General features: G+C 36.5%; 1 protein-coding gene across 1 annotated transcript in view; it reads right to left on the reverse strand.

Annotated features, from left to right (window-relative positions):
* LOC124722543 (microtubule-associated protein 1B-like) overlaps positions 1-22,126 on the reverse strand; it is a 633,686-nt gene that overhangs the window by 312,743 nt on the left and 298,817 nt on the right. The gene's annotated exons all lie outside the window — the stretch shown is intronic.

Genomic DNA, 22,126 nt, shown 5'->3' on the forward strand with positions numbered 1-22,126 from the left:
TTTGGTTTTAAGAAACAAAATGAAGAAAACACTGGGTGAAGCCATCTTGGCAGGCTACTTGAATCTACGTGCACAATGGCCTCATTGGCTATCTTCAGTGCTAATCAACTTAGAAACGATGCAACATATTGAATTTTTTTGTTAACAGTTATTTCTCAGCACAACCTACCCTGCAACATCCTTACAAGCTATTCAGATTCACTCCAAAGCAGTAGTTTTGAGTCATCAACAGGCACACACAACAAGAAAGGAAATTTGCTAGCTTTCAGAGTCTTTTTTTGAGCTAGAATAAAATACACACACACACACACACACACACACACACACACACACACACACACACACACGTGCGCACACACACACACACACACACACACACACACACACACACACACACACATATATATATATATATATATATATATTAAAAAAACAAAGATGCTGAGAGTTACCAAATGAGAAAGCGCTGGTAGATAGACACAATAAAACACACACACAAATTTCAAGTTTTTGCAACCCACAGTTGCTTCATCAGGAAAGACGGAAGGAGAGGGAAAGACAAAAGGATGTGTGTTTTAAGGGAGATTGTAAGGAGTCATCCAATCCCGGGAGCAGAAAGACTTACCTTAGGGGGAAAAAGGGACAGGTTTGCACTCGCACACACACACATATCGATCCGCATATATACAGACACCAGCAGACATATGTAAAGGCCTTTGGTTCCATCAGATTCACCCGGTCCTACTCCAAATCCCATGCCACTTTCCTCGATGTTGACCTCCATCTGTCCAATGGCCAGCTTCACACATCCGTCAACATTGAACCCACCAACAAGCAACAGTACCTCCATTATGACAGCTGCCACGCATTCCATATCAAACGGTCCCTTCCCTACAGCTTAGGTGTTTGTGGCAAACGGATCTGCTCCAGTCCTGAATCCCTGAACCATTACACCAACAACCTGAAAACAGCTTTTGCATCCCGCAACTACCCTCCTGACCTGGTACAGAAGCAAATAAGCAGAGACACTTCCTCATCCCCTCAAACACAGAACCTCCCACAGGACAACCCCAAAAGTGCCCCACTTGTGACAGGATACTTTCCGGGACTGGATCAGACTCTGAATGTGGCTCTCCAGCAGGGATACGACTTCCTCAAACCTGCCCTGAAATGAGATCCATCCTTCATGAAATCCTCCCCACTCCACCAAGAGTGTCTTTCTTCCATCCACCTAACCTTCGTAACCTCTTGGTTCATCCTTATGAAATCCCCAAACCAACCTTCCCTACCCTCTGGCTCCTACCCGTGTAACCGCCCCCGGTGTAAAACCTGTCCCATGCACCCTCCCAACATCACCTACTCCAGTCCTGTAACCTGGAAGGTGTACACGATTAAAGGCAGAGCCACGTGTGAAAGCACCCACGTGATTTACCAACTGACCTGCCTACACTGTGAAGCCTTCTATGTGGGAATGACCAGCAACAAACTGTCCATTCGCATGAATGGACACAGGCAGACAGTGTTTGTTGGTAATGAGGATCACCCTGTGGCTAAACATGCCTTGGTACACGGCCAGAACATCTTGGCACAGTGTTACACCGTCCGGGTTATCTGGATACTTCCCACTGACACAAACCTATCAGAACTCCAGAGATGGGAACTTGCCCTTCAATATATCCTCTCTTCCCATTACCCACCAGGCCTCAACCTCCACTAATTTCAAGTTGCTGCCCCTTCTACATCACTTGTCACTCAACAACATCTTTGCCTCTGTACTTCCACCTCGACTGACATCTCCGCCCAAACTCTTTGCCTTTACATATGTCTACTTGTGTCTGTATATGTGCGGATGGATATGTGTGTGTGTGCGAGTGTATACCTGTCCCTTTTTCCCCCTATGGTAAGTCTTTCCGCTCCTGGGATTGGAATGACTCCTTACAATCTCCCTTAAAATCCACATCCTTTTGTCTTTCCCTCTTCTTCCCTCTTTCCTGATGAAGCAACCGTGCGTTGCGAAAGCTTGAAATTTGTGTGTGTGTGTTTGTGTGTTTTTTATTGTGTCTATTTACCAGCACACTATATATATATATATATGTATGTGTGTGTGTGTGTGTGTGTGTGTGTGTGTGTGTGTGTGTGTGTGTGTGTGTCCTTACATGATGTTAGCTGGACAAACAGTACCAACATGCATTGCAGCATATGAACTGTGTTGTGGTGGGGGTAGTGTCGGGTGGGCATGGTAGGGGGAGAGAGAGGCATGAGGCTGGGAAAGGAATTGGGTTGGGTGACTAGCCACTTGGAGTGAGGCAGGCTGTTTGCTGGCTAGGAAATCAGGAAGGAGGGGTTACAATTATATATAAAGAAACATGACATATAAAATACATATCCTGATGCCAGTTGTCTGAGCATGATGAGAGAATGTCAAGGGCTTTAGTGAAGTAATTAGTTTGTGAAGCCCATAATATAAAGGAAAATACTCTTACACTGTAACAACATCTTTCTTACTTATGAGCAAGTGCTTCTGATGTTTTATGTGATAATTCTTAAATGTTTTTAAGAAAAGAAAACACTATTAACATTCTACATCTTTATTCTTCATATCTACATATTTATTTCTCTACACAGTCACCCTGGTGACAAACACATTTCTCCCAACGGGTCAGTTTGTTGATACTGTCACTGTAGAATGTTTGACTTTGTTGACAGAAATGCAATGACACCTCTGCGTGCACCATTTCATCACTATCAAAGTGAAGTCCTTGAAGGTGTTCTGTAAATTTTGGAAAAAGATGAAAATCTTATGGGGTCAAGTCGGGGCTATATGGAAGATGAGCGATGACAGTGTACTCAATGTGTCAGATTGCTGAAGATGTTGCAGTGCTCATTTTTGATCTGGGATCGTCATGCTGAAAGAGAGGATGCTCCATGTTTGGAAGAACTATTCGAATTTGAAACTCAATTACAGCATGCTGTACTCCAACATAGTTATCACTTTACACACTGCCATATTGTATCCTACAATTTAAAGAGCTCTAGTGGCACAGGACTGCAAATATGTAAACATGAAGAACATAAATGTATAGAAGGTTAATAATGTTTGTTTTATTTTAAAATTGTTAAGAGTTTTCATGTAAAAAATCAGCAGTATTTACATTAAATGCAAAATGTAAACTGAATCTGTCAGCAAACAGAATCATAAGTTGAACAACAGCCAGGTTTCCTTGAAACAGTACAACATTTAGTGGCAGACTGGCCCATTTAATACATAATATATAAAAAAAATTATGAAAAAAATTCAACAGTGCCTTGACAAAACACAAAATAGCACAACAGAAAGATTTGGAGTCATCATTGTCCAAACATGAACAAATACCAGATAAACATTTCAAGAATATAAAGTGCTTGTATCAAGTGCTGTCACAGAAAAGGTTGGGAATGTCATAATTCCTTAAACTCATGCTCCGGAATTAAGGTCTCCTCCACATATTAGGGGTTGTCACATTTTAATTATCAGCTTGATAAAATAAAGTTATGTAATTAATGTTTTATTTGTTGTAGGTACATGTCTGGAGTCCTGGTAGACACTGAAATTCTCTCGGCACTATAGAAGAAAAGGGGGGAAAATGGTGGAGCTCACTGATAAACATAAATTTTGTACAGTAATTTGTTTTCTGCATTTGAAGGGGAACAACGCTGCAAAAAATCATGTTGAGTTGGTGGAAGTGTACGACAACAATACACGAACACATTTGACAGTGATTAGGTAACACAGATGCTTCCAGTAGTATCAAAGAAGTCTGAGAATAGAGTGGCAAACCACGTCACACTGAAGGACCACAAATCACAACAGAAGTGGAGCACCTGGTGCTCAAAGACCAAACTGGCATGTCCCAACTGAAGTGAAAGTGAAGAAAAGGTAAATTAAAAACAAATTATCTGTGTTAGTCACTTTTATTTCCTTCCACAATGTATTTCAAGCGTTTACATACTCATCTTCACTTGGATCAATGTATTACATTACAATTTTATTTTGCTGAATTTAGCTATTTGTATGTTTTGAACTTCATTTCAAAGATGTCACAGCAAAAACAACCCTAAGAGGTATTATTAATATACATTTTTCATTATTAAATGGCACAAAAATATGAAACAATGACACAAACAGTTCAGAGATTGTACATGTGTAGAAGTACAGTACCTCAGAAGCCAAAGAGAATTACCTGATTATATTGTGAAGCAAAGATACAGATAACATGCATAGAAGTGTTTAAATCATTGCAACCTTTCCACTTAAACATATCATTATTACAAAAAAACTTATAAACATACATTTCAGAGTACTTATTTGTTAATGAATCAGTCTGGTGATTTATCTCTTATGTCATAAACAGTTGCAATTTCCAAATCACAGTACAACTTCAATGACACAAGGTTAAAGAACAGTGAAAAAAGTAAAAATAAGTAATTTCTGAACATCTTGCACAACATTTTGAACATGACAAGGGTTTATTGACCAAATGTGTATCACAACTGGTGACACCCTAAGGCCTGCAGATCTGAGGAAGCAACAGAAATATTTTAGCTATATTAGGCCATGAATTTCATATCTGAACGAGTGCTGGGTGTGTCACTACGACCCTGAGACAATGCAAGCATTGGAAACATGTGAGTTCATCATCTCCACTAAAGGCAAAGACCCAGCCATCATTGAGCAAGGTGATACTGAGTGTTTTTCCAATTGTCATAGTGTGGTGCTAATAAAATATGCTCATAACGGGACAAATCTTCACGGCAGCATACTACCAAAATCTCCTGGTGAGGTTACAGTACACTAGCAATACAAAACTTTGCAGGAAGCTATCAAAGGGGGTATTTTTACTCCACAACAACACCCTGATTGCTTTCCAAAGGGTACAGTGGCACAAGCTGCTCCTATCACCTACCAAATTTTGCATAACCACCCCACCCCCTTCTATTCTCCTGACACATCACCTGGTGACTTCTTACTCTTAACTTGGATTAAGAGACCACTGTATGGCAGACATTTTCAGTATGATGACAAGGTTACTTTTTTTGTAGTTATTATACTTTCAAAGGCCTTCTAAGCTTCAATACCTGGAACCTCTTAGGCACTTTCTTACTTCTGAGTGCAAAATCATTTTCCACCACTTCAAGTATGTAAAGTGTCTGCTTGTTATTGACAACAGTTATCTTTTACAATTTGTCAATGTTGTGCTACACACAAATGGTACGCTGTGATGGTGATGTGACACATAGCCTGAACCAATGCAGACTGTAATGTTGCACAATGTCATCCTAATGTTATGTCAATGCGAGTCCATTGCAATTTGTTATTATACAATGCAGAATGTTGATACACACTTCACTGCTGTTTTGCAGTCTTGTGTTGCATTACTTTGTTCCTACTCATTTTGTCCTGATATAGTAGACTTACACGGATGTCTGCATACTTATATTTCTTGTGTTATGGACTGAACTAAACTACTATCAATTATAATTTAGAAGGTTCATTCAATGCTGTGTAAAGTACTTATGTGAATTCTTTGACAGTGTATAGTCAATATCAACAAAGATGCTAGAAAGTGGTTCAGTACTGCTCATTTCAGGAAGTAATGGACAGGAAGAGAAGAAAATTAGATGGAGTGGAAAATACATAGAAATATTATTTTTGTTAAATCAAAGTGACTCTCACAGTTAGTGTTTCAGATGACAAGATCATTTGCACCATTAAAAGTGATAATTGTTGCCAAGTTAGGTAACTCAAGCAAAGAGACAATAGCAACCTATCTATACAATACTGATCAAAACATGTAATTCCTTAATGAACCAGAGACAGCACTTTTCATTTTCAGTTGGATATTGAAGTAAATGACTATCAGATCTTTTATAATGGTAATGAAAATTACAAAAGGTAATGTAAAACTGAAAAGAATCAACTGAAGCAGAATGAGGAATGTGGTTTACAGTAATTTGAATGAGTATATAAAGATAAACAAAAAATTTGATCAAAGAAGACTGACTGAAGGGAATCAGTCAAACAAAATTGCATAACTACATTATCTGGTTAATTTTTCAGGTCCAGGATCAATTTCCCATTCACCTTACACGCTGCTTGGAGTTACATGATAACTTCACTAGAGAAAACTATAAAATTATGGAAGAGAATTATTTTTCGGAATGTACCATCAGGAAGTGAAATATCAATACCGATAACAGACACATATAAAAATACAAGACACTATTCTAGCTTTTGAAGCTTTTCTTCCCTGGGCATGAGAGAGGGAAATGTTGGGGAGGTTAAAAAGGGAGGGCTTCTTGCTGATGTGCCTATTGGAAGTACTGATATTTGGCCTCTCAATCATAAGTACTGACCACAAATTATTGTATCATAATTTTATAGAACTACAGGAATCAACAATCAGATTCCACAACAGATACAAATGATAGTATTTTGTCATATAATTGTGCATATGACTCTGCATATAAAGAGTGGGTGGGCACAAAAATTATGCAACCTAGAGGTTCTACATATTTATTTATTTATATTATTTATTTAAATGTAATCAAATATGTGCCCGAGTGTATATGTTAGTTTCAAATACATTGATGACTCTTGTGTGCCATCTGCTTTGAGTTTGATAAGTATGATTAGGAACAGGAGTTGACAAATCATGTACCACTTCAAAAGTTCAAATTATGCCAGTGTATTATTTATACATTCACAAAAGAGTGTCAGTTTCAAATCAGCTAGTTAGAGAGTGTATGTTCCAGTTTTTATAGTGACGTTTGATGCTGACAATAATATAAGACACTCTCTTGACATGCTGTTTGATGCTGCTAGTTTACAGTAGTTTCCATAAAAAGTGATGAAGGTCTACATAACAACAAATGTCAACAGCTGTCAATTTGGTTTCAAACTTTGCACTGATCAACATTAAACATTCACTGGATGTTGTGCTCATGCAGAACAAGATTGCTAAAAGTAACTGTATGATAATCAAAAAAATTTGAGTCCTTACAGCCTTTGCAGAGAGCGGCTTTGAAGTTTTTAATCTTATGTCCACATGCTTCCATGCAGAGACAGACTCCACATCAGTTTTGTGGTTTCATGCAAGGGGAAAAACTGAATGATTCTGGTAAAATCTGAATTATCTCCACCTCAACATAAACTTTTATTTGGAAGTAGTACAAGATGGCCAGCTCTTTTTCGTGAACATACCATGGGAACTAAAAGTATATGGAACCTTTGGAAATGTTGTATTCAAAAAGGTTTCCAATCAACCATCCAAGACCAGCACTACATTTTTCAAATACAATTTGGAAGTTTTCTGCGATCTCTGACAGTGCAGTAGAGTATACATCAGCTATATAGGAAGCCTCATTGAAAGGAAATGCTGAAAGTACAGGGTACCACATAAGAAACTCTACCAGCCTGCAGGATATCAACAATACATCTCTGTGGGTCATGGTAAAGCAAAAGTACCAGGACTACCTGCCTTCTTTCCTACAATTATAGTCTGAAATAAATCATTTTACTCAACTAGTTTGTAATTTTCTATTTTAGGAGAGCATGAGACCTTATATTTTCAATAATGAGTATGCAATGCTTATCTATGGTAGAGCTCAAACTGAACAGGGGTTGCATCACTACAGAGCTGACTAGTTGTGTCATCACATTAATTGTCAACAAGGTAATTCAGACTGGCATATTCAGGTACGCTCTGTCAGAGAATGCCAAATGGTGATCATGCTCAGTAAACCACTGCTAGCCTCCTGAAAGAGAGGATTATTTAATGCCTAACTGCTTCAGTGTCAGCGATTCTATGGTATATGTTAACTTTCCTCATCCTCATCACCTTCCAACATCACTGACAGGTACTTGGTAAAACTACATTTGGTATCCTTGCGTCTATTATATGTCCTTCTATTAAGACACACTCATCATTGCAACTGTTTGCAGTTTTGTTATGAGAGGACATGCTGGATTTTAAAGTATTAGAGTGATATTGTGTTTAGTAATGAATTTGAGACCTCATTCACTAATATTTTTCTGATGTATCTACTAATACAGGATGTTTTCAGACTATCGTCAGGAAATGTATTTTTGACAATCTTGCATTCAGAACAGTCCTTTTTGCTTAAGATCATATATGCCAGCAGAGCATCTGCACATTACAATCTTTAAAATTTTCAGTAAAATTTGTTAGATACACAAATTAAGGCAAAAATATTTACTTATCTGTGTATCAGAACTTCTGCATGCTGAATGAAGTAACATATATTGATTTTTGTATTTGCTTCAAACTATGTAATGTTGAACTAATATTATTACATACCAAGAATTCTACAACTTCTTAGGAACTTTGTCAAATTATAGAGTGATTTTAGTACTCACCTTTTCAGCTGGTTACCAACTAACTCTAACAGCAAATGCAAAAGAAGATAAGTCAAAAACAAAAAGTAGGAATAGACATCACATGATATGCAAATACTAAATCAAAAAATGAAGATGAGAAATGTAGAGATGACAAAAGTTACTCAAACTTAAATATGGACAACACACCATGAGTGCAAATTTGTAATATAACAGTACATGGTGCCTTAACAAGTAATAATTTCCAAATTTTTAGCAAGGAAGTTAAAATTCACTTGAATTATTTTATCAGAAATAACAAATGTGGCCCACTTTGGGTAACTCCATAAAAATGAAAAACATTGCAGTAGTGTATCCATGACTTTTCTGAGCATACTCAAAAGATATCTCCAAAAGACATTGTGTGAAATGTTGGTGACCATTTACTTGTATGTATATGTACTTCAAATATTATACAGCTTACACATTTAATAACAGATAATCTAGTGGAATGTACTAGCTATTGTAAATATAAATTATGCAAACAATGGCATTCAACTTTATTTCAGTGGCAACAATCTTGCAAAACATGGATGTCTCTGTAAATGAATTGTGCTGATTGGCGGTACAACAGAAAAGCTGGTAAAATTAAACTACACACAATTCACCTCTAATTACTTTATATACATAGAACAGGTATATTTCTAGTAAGAGACTATTTAATAAAAAATAAACAGATAAAGTAAAATATACTATGTCAGACTCCTATGTACAAAGATTAAAATTTAAACTTACATTATGCAAAAGATTTTATTTTGCTTAACACATGAGTACACCTGTTTGTTGATAATCCAAATTTATAATATATTAACTATGAGCTAATAAACAAGAGGGAATAAAATTAGATGGAATGTAAAATAATCATTTAAATCATATATGCTGCTTCGTGGATGCAAATACTCCTGAAAATGAAGTAATGATAAATTCTACTAGATTTTTATTGACAGGTTAATGGTAAGTTAAATTTAAAATACAGATGTGAATCTGCAACTATTCTAATCAAAAGACATCCAGTGCTACCAGTACCTGTAATTATTGAATTCTCTTTAATCATGAAGGAAAACCACATAATAAAAATTAAGTATTTACCATCAAACTGAAAAATCGGAAGTATTCTCCTCAACAGATTCTTTGTTTACTAAAAATATTTTTATCAATATATATTTATGCAATGCATCTCTCACCTATATTTTTGCAAAAAGTGTTTTCCAAATGGTAAGTGGAGATTTGTAGCATGTGGTACACCTTGGATAACATTTTTAATAGAAAATAAATGTTTTAGTACTTTATAGCACCCAACAAGTGCCTGGGCCACAGAATACTGGAAGTAAAATTTAAATCAGACTACTACAATAGTCAAGTAATGCAGTTTCATTGTTTTATTCACACACTGTATCTATATCAAGAAGGAAAACTCTCAGGGATTGTGAACAAGTGCAAAAACATACTGGTACAAAGTTGTGGCACCATTTGTGCATGATTTGCAGCACAGCTGAGACAAAAGTGAAAGTAGAAAGAGTCTTTGAGTGTCTGAGCTCCATGCTGAGCTCTTTATAAAACTGGCAACTGTGCAGACATCAAGTAAATATGAGCAAAGTTAGTAATGTGAATACTTGAACTTTATATACAGTATACCACATAAAATGTCACTCAACATATATTGACTTCCAAAGATATAAAAATTAGCATGAATTTCCTTTGTAGGATCGATGAAAAATAACAGCTTCAGGACAACAGAAGAGTACCCCATGAAATGCAAAACAGTCACTAGTCATCTGTTCAGTGGTAACTATACTGCTCCAAGGATGGCATCTGCCCACAGCACATGTTGAAAGCTTTCCTCAATAAGTACATACCCCAAATTTGACATTTCAGAGTTGCAAATGCTTCACTAGTTTGACCAATTTATGAGAGACAGTGGATTTTCTAACCAAGATGCCATTATTCTGTTAAGTTGGTGCATAAGTTTGTATTAGTTTTGTTTTGTATGTTGGTATTCCAGTTGCTGTGGGTTTATTTATCAACAGTCATTTTTTACTAGTGGTTGACTGTTGCTATCTGAATTTACATATTGTCAGTTTGCTATTTGGAGATAGTGAGGGGAGCTGTGGATGCTAGAAAATGGAGTGCCAAAAGGAGAAATTGGAACATTTCCGATGTATTTTTCTGTTTGTGTTAAATGGAGGGGTGATAGCAGTGGACGCAGCCAGAAACATTTGTGACATGTATGGGGATAAAGCAATTGAACAGAGTATGGCAAGAAAATGGTTTCCTTGTTTTAGTGAGGATTGTCTTGACATTAGTGACTCTCCATATTCAGGATTTGATGAAGATTGCACAAATGCATTAATCCACAATGATCCACAACAGTGTACTCAAGAACTGGCAAAGGTGACGAACTGTGATCATTCCACCATCACACAACATTTGCATGCAATAGGGAAGATTAAAAAATTGAGAGTATGCTCTAAGCCAAAATTTAAAAAAACCTGTGGGTGGCCAAATGTGCACCTCTGCTTGCTTGTTATCAAATGGTTCATGAACAATACTGACCATTCCTATCCTGTATCATTACTGGTAACAAGAAATGGTGTCTTTATGTTAACATAAGGAAAAGAAAGGAATGGTTGAGCCCAAATAAAGGAGCATCTTCGCGTACAAAGACCTGTGTGCATTCACAAAAGATAATGTTATGCATCTGGTGGATCACTGACCACATGATGTACTAGGAACTGCTTCCCTGAGGTGTAACCATCACTGCTAACATTCACTGACAACAACTGAGATGTCTTGTACACGCAATCCAAGATTCATTGACCAAGAAGACAACATGAAGTGATGCTACTCCATAATAACGCCAACTCACATTCTGCTAGACTGACAGAAAACACTATACAGGAGCTTGGTTGGAAAGTCATTCTGCATCCCACTTGTTCATGTGATCTTGTGCACTCAGCATTTCACTTTTTCTGCTCTCTATTGAACAGCCTTGAAGGAACTTTCTTCCTGGATGAAAATGCACTCCAAATATGGCTAGATGAGTTCTCCACATGAAAACTACATGGTTTCTACAGCCGTGGAACTGAAAAGTTACCCCAGCACTGGCAGACTGTTGTAAACAGTGAAGGAGAATATATTATGGATAACTAAAGTCTCTGTTATGTGTATCTATTGTGTTTATTAAACTTATGGAAAAACATTACAAATTTATGCACCCGCTCAATACATCTCTGTCTACATCTACATAATATTCTGCAAAGCAACACACAATGCCTGGTGTAAGGTACCTTGTACCACTACTGGTGATTGCCTTTCCTATTTCATGAAGAAATAGAGTGATGGAAAAACAGTTGCATATATGCCTTCAAAGGAGCCCTAATTTCTGTTATCTTGTCTTCACAGTCCTTATGAGAAATGTGTTTTGGCAACAGTAGAATTGTACTGTAGACAGCTTCAAATGCCAATTCTCTAAACTTTCTCAATAGTGTTTCATGAAAAGAATGTTGTCTTCACAACAGGGATTCCCATTTGAGTTCATGAAGCATCTCCATAATAGTCATGCATTGACTGAACCTCCTGGTAACACTCTAGTGGCATGCCTCTGAATTGGTTTGATGTCTTCCTTTAACCAAACCCAGTGGGGATCTAAAACACTCAAGCAGTAATATGATCCGATAGATTCCCTCAGCTTCACTTGTGGAGTCCAGGCTGTGAGTACATATTACAACAAAACTAGCAGCACCTGAAGAAAATAGCTGGGTCAGTCATTGAAATATTGTGCATAAAATGGAAACAACAACTTGTCAGAACACTCAAGCAGTACTCACAAATGGGTTGCACTAGTGTTATATATGTGAACTCCTTTATTGGTGAACTACACTTTCCTAGGATTCTATCAATAAAACAGAGTTGATTATTCACGTTCCTTGCTACTGATCTAACATGCTTGCTCCATTTCATATCACAGTGCTAAGCCTATATATTTAAAACAACATGACTGTGTCAAGCAGCACACCACTAATACTGTATTCAAACATCACTTGGTTGTTTTACCCATAAATCTACGTTAACTTAAATTTTTCTACATTTACAGTACGCTGCTAAATAGCAAATCTGTCAAAGTCATTCTGTATCCTCCTACTGTGACTCAACAATGACATTTTCCTACACTGCAGCAATATTAGAAAACAGTCACAGATTACTACTCACCCTACCTGTCAGATCATTTACATGTATAGGGGAAAAGAGCATTATTATGGTACTTTCCTAACACACTCTTGACAGTACCCTTGTCTCTGGTGAACACGCACTGTCCAAGACAACATCTCGGTTCTATTATTTAAGAAGTCCTTGAGCAACTCACATGTCTGGGAACCCATTCCATATGCTGAGACCTTTGTTAAGAGTCTGTAGTGAGGCACTGTATCAAATGCTTTCTGGAAATCCAGGAATACGGAATCTGCCTGTCACCCTCCATCCATGGTTTGTAGGAGATTGTGCAAGAAAGGGGTGAGCTGAATTTTGTATGAGTGATACCTTCTTAATCTGTGCTGATTTTTCGACAGAAACTTTTCTGACTCAAGGAAAGTTATTATATCTGACCTTGGTATATGCTCAAAAATTCTGCAGAAAATTGATGTTACAGATATTGTTCTGTAATTTTGCAGGTCTGTTATTTTACCCTTTTCATGTACAGGAGTCACCTGCATTTCTCCCTTAGCTTGGGATCTTCTGTTGGGCAAGAAATTAACAATATATACAAGCTAAGTAAGGGGTCAATGCCAAATACGTGTAACTGAATCACTTCTCTACACCAGAGATGACTATTTTTATGAATGGTATTTTATGTATGTGTTTTTATGGTATGATGAAAGACATTCTTGTATGCTTCAGCCACTGACCTTTACACAGACACATGAATTTCTATTAACTTTAGCCTGCTGACATTTCTGTGTTCTTTTTTAAATCAAGAGTGCAACAATTTCTGCTTCCTCGGGATTTTTCAAACTTTGTTATTAAACTGCAGTGGGTCTTTTCCATCCTTAATCTAATTACTCAGCACATGATTCTCGACAGTGTGATTTACTGTCAGTTTAAGCTTTGCCCATAATTCCTCTATGTACATCATATCGAAACTAAGTGATGCCCACTTGTGGTCTAAGTGGGATGCTAACAACTGCTTATCTGCTCTTACCAGCATTAAAAACCCTCCTAGCATTCTTGATGGACTTATTAACTTTAGTAACCATCATCACTATAATTACATCACAATCACTAATCCATGTCTCTGTACTGACACTGTCAGTAAGCTCAGGCCTGCATGTAACTACAAGGTCTAAAATATTTCCACTGTGTGTGGCTTTTAAGACTAGCTGCTCAAGACAGTTCTCGAAAAATGTGTTCAAAATTACTTCACAAGACTGTCTGCCTGTACTATCCGCAATGAATCCACAGACATCCCATCTATACTTGGCGGGTTAAAGTTGCCTCCAACTAATATTACATGATAGGCATACTACTGCATTACTTTCTTCAACTGATTCAACAACTGTTACAGCAGAACTGGGCGGCCTGCTCACCAATAATCATCTTGTAGGTATCTCTTTAAGGAGTTAGGCATTCTGACTAATGCTTCACAGTATATTTATTTCCTCATGAAGTTTGTTGTCAATAATCCATTACTGTTCAAAAGGAACAATGAGGTACATAATTACAATACTGGTAGGAAAAATGACATTTGTTATTCCAAATTAGGGTTGTCTTTAGCACAAAAAGGGTGGACAGTGCTGCAACAAATATTTTTGATCACTTACCCAGTGACACAATATGACTGACTGACAGCAAAATTAAACTTGATAACAAACGGAGAAAGTTTCTTCTTGACAACTTCTGTTCTGTAGAAGAATTTTAATAAAAAAAAAAAAAATTAAACAAAATTAAAAAATTGGAAATGTTCAGAATGTAAACCATATGTGCAAATTAATTTGTGATGTGAATGTAAAATGACTCATTCCACATCATTATGATCTATTGTGTAAAATGATCCATAAAGCATGTAACTAACTAAATAACTATCTAGCCTGTAGAAACATCCAGTGATTAGCTTTAGTTCATCTAGGCTTGGTATTCTTGTCCAGATAACATCTCAGTCAGACTCAATTTTGAACTCAACAGACACAATATTTTTGTCAAATGCAGCGAACACTTTTCCTCCTATGGCATATACATGTCTTTTTGATACATGTTCCATGCCTTGTTAAATATTTCAGAGCTTTCTACTTCAGCTCTGATCCAGCTCTTGGTTCCAAGTACCATTTGAACACAACAGTTTCCCTGAAGGGCAGTAAATTCAGGCCCTTCGCTACAAGTGCTTTACTATTTTATTGTTAAAATTTTGTATTAGAAATGCCTTTACTTTGCAGGGGATCTGATTTTGCTCTCAGTTTATTGACTGATGAGCTCTCATCAGAGAACCTCAAACTGTCACCTAGCTTTAAAAAACAGAAAAAAAGAGAAAGAAAAAGAAGAAGAACAACCATGTGCACTGTACAAGACTCTGCTACCTGAGTGACTGATTCGTGTAGTGCACCCCTGACCTATTAAGAGCAGTCCTACAATTCCCCGTCACACAATGCACGTCCATAAATCTGCAGTCATGACCATCCCAGAATTGATGGAGGCTGTGATTGAGACCCAAACCAAATGATCTCAAGCAATTCTGGATATAATACTGCAAACTGTAAGCTCTGCTTGCACCCCATTGGTGAGGCCAGTCATCTTAACCACTTCTGCTAGTTGCCTGTATAAGTTGAGGATGACCTAAGGACCCAAGTGGCAGGTGTAATTGATGCCAACATGAGCTATAACTTGAAGATGACTGCATTCTGCACCCTTGATACCTGTATGCAAGGCCTCCTCCACATCTCAGATGAGACCGCCCAGTGGGCATACTGACTACACACAGGACTTATGCTACTAGCAAAGAGTTAGGATCCTGGTTTGCACCTTTATGGAATTTTTGTATGGAAACAATTTTCAGCAAAGCATGTGTTTTTTATGAGTAAAATGTATTTCAGCCTCTCTTAGTAATGTGCCAAATACTCATGAGAAAATCAATCAAAAATTTTATTTTATTTAATTCATCTTATGTTGTGTGTGGCAATGAGAACAGAAATTATACATCAATCATGTATGGGGAACACATCATAAACACGTGTACACATATTCACCTCTCTGAAACTCCTTTTATCTAGTATTTGAAATCACCATTACCAATGAAAATCTGGAATATCTGCCCCTTCCAACAGGCATATCAAATCTGTTTTCCCTTAGGCCCAGGGCACTCCAGGTTTCTGCTGCAAAAAGGCCTCTTAAACAAGTGTTTGAGCGTAGCACTTCCAAACTGGGGTGGGGGGCGGTGGGGTGCAGGGGAAGAGGGAAGGTTAATGTGATGTATGCAACGATGTAGTGATCAACTACTGAGATGGGTCAAATTAGTAATGAGTGTACATTACATGTGTGTCATATCTTTTAACTGATCATCACTGCTTTGTCCTACTTGTATTGTTAGATTGAACTGTGTTAAATAAAGAAGGTGTGTTAAAGTACTTGTTACATATCTCATCTCTCCACAAGGTTATTCTTGTTTCTGTTGTTGGTCCAGCTACATTTTAAAATCAGTGTTATGATAATGGAAAAACTTAGTTTGAATACAAACAATGGACTGAGAAAAACACACATGGAGAGAGAGTCACAGTCTCAGTTGACCCCCTGACCGAGATGCAGCAGCCAGCTTGACTTGTGGAATCTGCAGCCAACTCACCTGAGACAGCTATGCCAGTTCCCCCTCCATCCTCCACCCTCCATCCTTTGCACCTGAGACCTATTTTGGGAGACATATCAAATCTGTTTTCTCTGAGGTCCAGGGCACTCCAGGTTCCTGCCGCAGCAAGGCCTCTTAAGCATGTGTTTGAGCATAGCCCTCCCAAACGGGTGGGGGGGGGGAGGGGGGGGGGGAATAGGGGGGGGGGGGGCTAATGTGGTGTATGCAATGAGTGCAGTGATAAATGACTGAGATAGCTCAAATTAGTAATGAGGTACATTATATGTGTGTCATATCTTTTAAATGATCATCATTGCTTTGTCCTACTTGTGCTGTGAGGCTTTCTGTATATGTTCACCTCTTCTATGTAATTAGACTGAACTGCATTTATGCTCTGAAAACATAACTGCAACTTTGAAAGTTGAGCTGCAATGCTCATGCACTGGTCAATGCCTGTATTGTGCTTACATGCTAGTCAGTGCCTGTATTATTGGTTGCATTATCGTAATTACTCATTCCACTGTTGATAAATGGCGAATCCACAAAACAGCTCACAGATCTTTTCTAAGAGCCAACAATCAAATACGTAAATCATGTACAGTAGACGCAGTTCAGGAACATAGAAGATAGATCAACAAAAACAGAAGTGTTTTATATCACTTCGTAGATTTCGTAGATACGTTTGTGGGATAGCTGCAGTATCAGTTGTAGTCAAATACATGAAATGGTCGAAGATCAAAAGCTTTATATATATATATATATATATATATATATATATATATATATATATATATATATATATATATATATATAAAAAACAAAAAAAAAAAAAGCAGCTTGATTGGAGTAACACTCTATACACACATATTTAGGGAGTGCATGAGTTGGAAATTTCTACAAATGTGCACTATGATAAAAATGGTACCTTACAACAGTGAAAAAAAATTCCTTAGTTTATTTTTTAGTCAAGGGGGCCATAAAACAATTCTCTCTATTTTCAATATACCAGCAACAGCTTTCATCAGAAAACTGAGTTGAACACTAAAACATGTGCTGAAGCTGTAAACAGGTCAATGTCTGAAGGACTATTAACCCTTGAACGAGTGTACTGGGTTTTATAACATGAATGGGAGTGTGGGGTATTTTGTACACATGTAAATAATAGCTATTTTTATGTTACGAAGGTAAACATGTATGAGCAAAATCACAGTTCAATCTTAGTTTAATTAAATATCAATAAAATAAATTTATATTATACCAGATAGATCATTGTTTAATTAAACAGTAAAAAAAGCATTAAACAGTGCAAGTGGATCAGGTCACAGCCAACGACTTGTTCAATTACTAATTATCTAGCACCTCATTGTGGGATTGTGCTGATAGCTCATAATCTGGACCATTTTCTTGCACAGATCATAATTTTTTTCTCGCCTAGCTCACTGTTTATTTTATATTATTGCTGCTCACTTGGTTGTATGACAGCTCAACTTAGCACTGTGTTAGCTGTAGCAATTACGAAAGAATGGCTATGGGCTCATAATTGTGAAACAACAATGGAACGGTACAAGACAATGTCATTTGTGGTTGGTGTACATTATACATAAGGGCGCCCACTTGAGAGTTAAACATGAAAAAATGTAGAGATGTCCTGTTTAGGTAGTTTTACACACACAGAAAAAGAATTGAGCTTGATTAACTTATACTATGACCTTCAAAAATAGAAAAATAAAACACTGCTTAATTACTGATAAAATAATTGCATATTTAAAAACTTCTAACATCGATATAAAGTTGGGTGTCTATTGTTTTGAGCTATTGGGACTTTGAGACCTTTGAATAAGGAAATGGTTATGTAGAACAGGCCTTTATTTCAATCAAAATACATGACATATGAATATCCGAAGAGGAAGGAAGTCAGCAAGCAGTCATGATTCAATCTGTACTTTATATTGCAGATCCAGATTTCAACTACAATATAGCTATTATCAGTGTGTATGAAGTGAGTCATATAGACTCAACAGGCTTGTAAATGCACATGTTATTACACAATCTCAGCATGTACATAGTTTAATTCAAACTGAATATGTTGTTTACAGACTTATAGGTCATTTACAGCTTCCACTTTTGTGGGGAAATGTGAGCACCATATCCATAATTCAATGAGTTTTATTAGTAGCTTAAAAATTCTGAAATTTTTACAGTTCTTGTTATAACCCACTAAAGTGACTATTGCTGATTTTTTTCACTAATTGGCAGCAAATCTCATGAAGGCATAACAGCATGACTTAAGCGATTGTCTCCACTAGCTTATTATTTGATAAACAATATTTTTACAGACTGATACTGTCATACTCTCAGCCTAGGTCCTAACATTTATGGTGAATTCTGATGAAAAATCACGCAATTCTGTAGTTTTAAATCAACTGTGTTTCAGAGATACATCAACGATACATTTATAGCATGGCTCTGAGGTGAGGATAAACTTGTCGGGGTCTTGGGGAATCTTAAAGTAATTAATAAAAATATGACATTCACCATAAAAAGGAAGAAAAAGCTTGTCTGACCATTTCTGAATGTATTAGTTTGATGTAAGAAGGATGGGTTTTTAGGATATTGCCTCTACCACAAGACCGCATATACTGATTTATGCTTGCATGCATACAGTTGTGACAATACTTTGCAAACTGTGAGTGTACTTAAAACTTCAGCTCACATGGCTCATGTGTTGCCTCATGTTGACAGTCTGCAGGGTGAACTAGTACACTTGGAGGCACATTTTTTAGGAAAAACAGATATACACAACAACAGCTTAAGAGACCTCTGCAAGCCAAACCAACCAAAGGAAGAGGAAGAAGAAAGACTTGTAAAGTCTATGCCCTTTCACCAATAAGTAAGACATGATTCTTCAAAAATTGCATGAATAATGAAGAACCATAAAGCGATTGTCATCTTCTGCTCACAGACCAAGATGGCCACTCTTCTGGAGCCTGCAAAGGATGATCTGCTTTTACAAACTGTGAGAATCTATGAAATTCTTTGTCAATGTGTTAAAAGTTACATAGGACAAATTACATGCACTGCACAAGAATGGTACAATGAACACCAAGAGCACACCCACCTTCTACAGCATAACAGATCTATGGTGGCTGAACACTATATTCCCACTGGCTATCCCATGTAATACAGAAATATTAAGATACTGGCCACAGTTTCATTCTGACGGGATTCAGTGATGAAGAAACGTATTGAAGTACAACTGGCAGACAACTTGCCCAACTGAACAAGGGTGTCTGTCTCAAGAGTTAATGGAAATTTCTTATTTCAAACCAGCATTCTGAAAAGGAATTTCATTTTGAATCTTCATTGCTGGACATTCCAACACCTTCCATCAATTTTAATGACTAACCACATAATTTGTAAGCACAGTGCATTTTCAGACTCAGTCCTCTCAACATTATCTTCTTTGATGAATATGTTTTATTTATCACAGGCATCATCATGCCATTTGCAATATCTGTAATACATACACATTTTACTCTAAATACAGGTTTTAGTATTTAGCATGTCAGCATACACACTGTCATGCTTGGATATATGAAACTAAGTCACCAATTTGCCTTTAAAATGGTTCACACCCGAGGTATCAAAAGAGGGAGTATCGCTGTTCTGGATGCATGTCTGAATAATTACGGAATATTCTTTTCACCAGAAAAAATCTTGATAATCTCTTCATCTTAGTTATATATCTCCAGAGGCCACATAGAAAATTATGAGTCTTACCTAAGTTGCTGATTCGAAGCCACAATCATTTTCACTGAGCCATGAGTTTCACTGCCTGTTTCTAAAGAGCAGGTGTCTCTGATCTCCTACATAAATTATTGCCTTTTCATTTTTGATACAAAGGGCAACTGTACCACCCTTCCACTCTATTCAATAGTGCTATTCCTTTTTTCATGATAGTTTTCCAGCCTGTCATATTAAATCAATATCTAGAAATTCTGTTCACATTTCATAGCCATTAGATCCAGTTCCTCTGACATTTTCAGGGTAATGTCTTTGACCATAAATTTTTAAATCTATCAATGAAAACTAAAATGCTTATATGTTGCACAAAAACCATTTAACTCATAAATCACACCATTTTATTTTTTTGTTTTTAGATTATTTTGGAAGTTGTAGGCTCTGTCTACACTAAGATATTTCTGCAAATAAATGTATCATTAAGGGGTGTTCTAATACTATAATCCACTTTGTTGTATAATTTATGAACATAGTTAATACCATGTACCTTTGTGTACTGTCTGTGATGAAATTAAATATAAAGTTCCATTACTGCATTTAGACAAACACTGTGTCATTGTAAAGAATGAAATGATAAAGGAGGCCACACAAATTTTATTCAGAAGACAGTGATAACTTTGAGGGCTCCTTGCTTGGATCTGACATGATGCAATTAATGATTTTTTTTCCCTCTTTTCTCCAAATCACCTGCTAAAAGAAAGCTATCATAGGTTCACTCCCACAATCAACAGTAGAAGGCTCTGTAGAAGGTGATAAAAGTAAATAAAGCATAAGGGCATATAAAAACAGAATGAGTTTAAGATATTTTAACATTAAATATTTTGAAACACAGTATCCAAATAAAAGTTAGAAACATTATGGGTATTTACAAAGACATTTAAATTAAACATGTATAATCATATTCCTGAAAAGAGAGAAGACATTAAGGCATTCATTCATCAAACAGATAACAACATGTGGACATGTAAAAGTGTATTCTTCACAAGGAAATATATTCCTAAAGTATATCAAATATTTTTTGTTCAAAATAATAATGAAATTTATAAAATGTTATAGGTTCAGATTGCACACACTGTTTAACAGTGTGATGACAGTCTACAAGATGTACTGAAACAAATTCATCATGGTGAATACACTTTAATGAAGGGGAAACTGCAGTAAAACTGGTTTGCAGATTGTGTTCACAATGTAAATATGTGATTATTTGTCTTTTACAGCAATGACTAACCTTAATCTGAGCAGTTGACTGAAATTTTTAAAAAAATGAATAAATGAAAAACATAATATGTTTCTCATGTTAAACAAAATAAACCATTGGCAAGATGCAGCACCATGCTAATTACATTTGAAAAGCCTAAAAGAAAAATTTGGAAAATATGGGAACCATGCAATCAGCAGGCACAGCCAATACAAGTTTAACATACTTCTACAGCTTAAAAGCTAGAGAAGAGCAGCAAGCAATACAAAGTCCCACATACGAATTGTAACATACTGACACTGGAGAACCATTCATAAGGTTCTTTCCCTTTGTGTGAAAACTTTTTCAACCAGTGACCTCCAAGTGAATAATATTCATTAAGAGGAAACTGTTTTGTTAATTCTGTTAACTTAAAAAATTAAGTCTTTAGCAGTCTAATGTGGCTTAATAATCTGTTTAATCCAACTGCCTATAAGCTGAGCAATCATCTCCTTCATTCAAGTTTTTTAAAAAGTATCTTGCTTTGTATGTTCAAAAATTCTACTATGATTTCTTTTAGATCACAATATGAACTGATTTAAATTCTCTACCAGACACAGCATTGCAAGAGGTGGTCTCCTGAAACTTTTTAAAATGTCAGGATGATACCTATATAGGACAATGACATGAGGAAAGAACAGGAAAAGGTTATAAAATCTTAATGAGATAATAGTGACCAACTCAATTATAACTATGGCAGAGAACATACAAAATGAACTTACACTCATCAAAAGAACAGGAAAAATGTAAGTAGTGATGGAAATTCCTCATTGTGAAACTTGTTATGCCAGGAAAAGGTACCATAATTAGTGTTGTTGCAATATCTTCAAAA

The sequence above is a fragment of the Schistocerca piceifrons genome, chromosome X (genome assembly GCF_021461385.2).
Source record: "Schistocerca piceifrons isolate TAMUIC-IGC-003096 chromosome X, iqSchPice1.1, whole genome shotgun sequence".
NCBI lineage: Eukaryota > Metazoa > Arthropoda > Insecta > Orthoptera > Acrididae > Schistocerca > Schistocerca piceifrons.